General features: G+C 39.6%; 1 long non-coding RNA gene across 1 annotated transcript in view; it reads right to left on the bottom strand.

The window, feature by feature from the left end:
- Positions 1-1,301: 1,301 nt before the first annotated feature.
- The window catches only part of LOC115228587, a 6,124-nt gene continuing 2,757 nt past the window's right edge, over positions 1,302-4,668 (bottom strand). Inside the window, exon 3 of the long non-coding RNA XR_003883225.1 lies at positions 1,302-1,390. This is a non-coding gene — a long non-coding RNA (uncharacterized LOC115228587). The remainder of the gene's footprint in view (positions 1,391-4,668) is intronic.

Raw genomic sequence — 4,668 nt, 5'->3', positions numbered from 1 at the left:
GTATCCAGTACAACCCTTAAACAAGTAAATAATATTTCCCTAAACAATAGATCAACGTATTTCAGTTTGTGACTTATTCACGAATATACCATGAATGACGATGCCTTTCATGTTACTTCAGCCAATTGGCAAGCGCTGATGGAAGAACTGTTCTGCTTTGAGACAAATACACTGTCAACACAAAGGTCACATCCTGTTTACATGTAGGAACACTTTCCTAAAATCTATCTGTACATCTTGAAAATGGCCAGCGTGTATATTTCACAGAAGACAATGCTCGAAACGTAGATCTGAATCCATGAGAAACTACTTTGACAGCATTCTTCAAATTATGCCAATGTGATCTGTTTGCCCGAACACTGTTGTACGTAGAGATCCCCGTGTACTCTACCTGGGCACACAATATATATATGCACGCATATATTTATTGATTTATATTTTTTTAAATAATAAATAAAATGACCATCCCGAAATATGTATGTGTATATGTATATATATTTTTACATTTTCCCGAGCAATATATAATTTGTTACGGGATTTGACTAGTAAAAATGCTATTGTCTGTTTCGCGGCCTCTATTGTTGCATTTCCTCAATATTGACCACTACTTAGACATACTGACCGGATGCGCATAAACCTCTTTTATGCCGGAAATAGATAGACATTATATTGATTTGGCAGTGGTAAAATGAAATGAATGGAAACGAAGTGAAAAAAATTATATCATTGTTCGGCAATGGGATGTGATTTATTCCTCTTTTATATCTCTTAGAGATGAGTTAAAGCGTATGAGCTGTGTGTGTATCTATCGATCCTAATTCAAAAATTAATATGATCACTTCGAACAAAATGAATTTTGGCTGAGGAAAATTATTTGCAGCATTGAATAATTTTCCTGAGTAAATTAAAGAAAGTACTGGAATTGTGTGAATTATTCTGCCCAGTAGAGTCTGCATCTTCTACTTCTATACAAAATTAGAAGAAAACATTTTTGCCCTCGGTTAATTGCTATAATTAAAAAGAAACTGAGCAAAGACAAACCGTTCCGTAGGGACAAGAAACGGAAAAGCGCAAAATAAAATGCTGATTTATTGAAATTATCCAAGCTTTGAGAAAATGTAAATAGATAGTTGTATGTAAGAGAGAGAGGGGGAGAGTCTGTGCGCTTGCGTGCACGCGTGGGTGTCCTAAGGTATCATCCGTTGTGGTTGATGATGACGACAACGACGAAGAGGATGGTAATGGTGATTGATGAAGCTAATTATGACGGTAATGGTGTTAGAAAAATGAAGAAACACGATACTTACTTTCATCAAGCAAATTCATGTTGAGCAATGCCTGGAATTGGTTCAAAACTTGGGAGATATTGCGCCGCAGTTGACTTTGAACACTTAAAGAGATTAATTGTTTTGTTTCAATTATTTCTATATTCAAATATAGCTTAGGATTGGATCATCATAGGTAAAATAACCGCATTCAGTATGGTTGAGAACAGAATTAGTGAAGAAGGCTAAAACTACAAGCGGGTGACTAAAAGTTGGTGTTAAGAACATATTCGTCCAGTACCGTGGCTTGCCCTCTTTAGCATGTAAGAAATCCACATGGTGGTCTTCCCTCCGTGTATAAGTTTTTATATACATTTTATATATATATAATTACCTAGTTGGTTTTAAAATGTGTGTTAGCTACCTTCAATATTTTATAATCTTCACATTGCCATTTTGGGAAATCAATCACTCATTTTTATGTCATTCTCAAAGATATTGACAGGCGTGAGTTAACTTCCACCAGCCGTAATGGAGTGAGCATTGCTGATGAGTATTAACTTCTTATAAGAAATTACCATGCTAATCTAATCCATCTGGCTTACCGTAGGGAATGTTGTCCCCCCCTGTCAATGTACCATATGTTTTTATGGCTAAGGTGTCTATGACTATAATTTAACACAATCACTGGTAAAAGTTTGCAAGACTCAACGAAAAGTTTTAGGAAAATAAAAATAAGAAATACGTTGAAATGTTACCGGTGAGTGTATTAAATTACAAGGCACAAAAAGAAAATGGTTCTCCCCGAAAGAATATGCTTCAACACACGAACTCACATAAAGAATCTTGCAAAAGAAAAATCCAAAAAAGAAATAGTCTATGACTAATATTTCTAATAATGCTGGTGCTCACTGCACTCTTGTCACCTTTAGTGACTGTGAATTGTTTCCCTGTTGGTCTTAAAATGCTGATAGCCGCCTTGATTTATATATACACGCTCATATATATATATATATAATATATATATATATATATATATATATATATATATTATAAATACGTTCGTATATGTAAGTATATCGTATGTCGTATATGTATATATTTGTATTTATTTGCTTTTCTGAGTATATTCCACTGATGAAGGCAGAGCATTTCTTATGCAGAGTCAGAAATCCGGGATCTGGAATTATCCAGTAATTTTTGCTATTCTATTTTGTCTCTTCGTCTTCTCTCCTGGTGCTATATGAAATTTAATGTGGTTTTACAGTCAAGATTTGACTGCTATTACCCTATATTATAATTTTAAATATTGTTACCTTTGATGTTTTTTATTCCCTGCTGGCCACCTGATAAAATCGATATTTAAATATTGATCTTATCCTTCTGTGTGTGTATGTGTGTATATATATATAATATATATATATATTGGTTGGCATCCTTTTTGTCTCGGGAGACAATGGAGTTGCGCATAAAATAGTCCAGTCCGGCTTTTATATTTCATATCCTGATACATTTCCTGCTGTGGCTGTGTAGTCCTATCCTGGACAAACACTCCCTCTGGCAGGTACCGCAAATGTAGCGAAGGCTGTTTCTGGCTGGTTGTAATGTCATAGTTTCTTGTTGACGTCTCTTCTTTTCTTTCTAGTTCTCCTCTCTCTCTCTGTCACTCCTTTGTATTCCCTCTTTTACTGTACGTCGCCATTCTCCACGGTTGCCGGTAACTGCCTCCCAACCGCTAATATTTATGTTGCAGGCCTTCATGTCCCTTTTGCAAACATCCTTGTAACGTAAGATCGGTCTACACAGACCTAGTACCCCTAGCAAGCTCTCCGTAGAGTATGTCCTTGGGGATTCTGCCATCTTTCATACGGCTACATGCCCAACCTCCATACGTCTTTGTGTGAGGAGTGCAAACATGCTTGGTATTCCTCTTGCCTTGGGCTGAGGACATCTTTATGATATGATCTGCCATTTGATGCGGAGGATTTTTCGGAGGCAGCGCAGGTGAAAGATCTTTAGGTGAGGCTCTTGGTGTGTGTATAGCGTCCAAGTCTCACTTCCATACAGTAGAGTGCTGAGTACACATGCCTGGTAGATCTTCATTTTCGTGGTCTTCATCAGCTTATTGTTGTCCCAAGCCCGTTTGGAGAGTTGGGCCATCGCAGCAGCTGCCTTTCCAATGCATATATTGAGCTCAGCGTCAAAGGATAGGTTGTAGGTGACGGTAGAGCCCAGATAGGTAAACCTCTCCACCTCTTGTAATCTGTGGTCTCCAATATGTATGTTTGGGATGCCCGATGTAGCCTGACCCATGATGTTGGTCTTCTTAAGGCTGATAGCTAAGCCAAAGTCGTTACATGCTTGCTCAAAACAGTCAATGAGCCTTTGGAGGGCTTCTTCTGTGTGTGATACCAGAGCGGCATCATCAGCAAATAGCATCTCCTTGATCAGGACGTTTCTGATTTTGGTCTTGGCACACAGGCGCGAGAGATTGAACAGTTTCCCGTCACTTCTACTGTTCAGAAACACTCCATCATCTGATGTCTGAAAGGTTTGTGATAGTAAGAGCGAGAAGAAGATGCCAAACAATGTAGGAGCGAGGACATAACCTTGCTTTACCCCGTTTTTTATTTGGAAGGCGGCTGATGTTGAACCGTTGTGCTGTATGGTGCCTTGCATGTCATCATGGAAAGACTTGATGATCCTCAGCAGCCTCGGTGGACATCCGAGTTTTTGGAGCAGGATGAAGAGGCCTGTTCTGCTTACCGAGTCAAAAGCCTTTGTTAGATCAATGAAGGCCATATATAATGGCATTTTCTGCTCTCTTTTATCTTCTCCTGAAGTTGGCGTACGGAGAATATCATATCGATAGTTGATCTGCTTCTTCTAAAGCCACACTGCGATTCCGGATAGATACGAGGAGCAAGTAGTCGTAGCCTTGCCAGGATACGCGGGCAAAGGTCTTTCTAACAGTGCTTAGAAGAGATATACCACGGTAATTGTTACAATCACCACGGTCACCTTTGTTTTGTAAAGCGTAATGATGTTAGCATCCGCATATCCTGAGGGACTGTACCCTCTTCCCAGCACTGACACAGAAGCTCATGAAGATGCCGAAGCAGGATGGTGTTTTCGCCGGCTTTGATGATATCTGAGGGGATGCCGTCTTTTCGCGGAGCCTTATTCTTGCTAGGGAGTCAACAGCCTTGGTGAGCTCTGCTATAGATGGCGGACTGTCAAGTTCGCACATGACTGGCAAGATCTTGACACTCTCGACTGCAGCCTCAGCCACTGTAGTCTCCCGTGAGTAGAGATCCTGGTAGTGCTCCACCCATCTATCCATTTGCTTGCCTTGATCCCTGATGAGATCTCCAGAGGGGCTGACTTGGTTGCGGATGGACCG

Source organism: Octopus sinensis, unplaced genomic scaffold (genome assembly GCF_006345805.1).
Source record: "Octopus sinensis unplaced genomic scaffold, ASM634580v1 Contig10824_ERROPOS32658, whole genome shotgun sequence".
Classification (NCBI taxonomy): Eukaryota; Metazoa; Mollusca; class Cephalopoda; order Octopoda; family Octopodidae; genus Octopus; species Octopus sinensis.
This window is presented reverse-complemented; position numbering and strand designations above follow the sequence as displayed.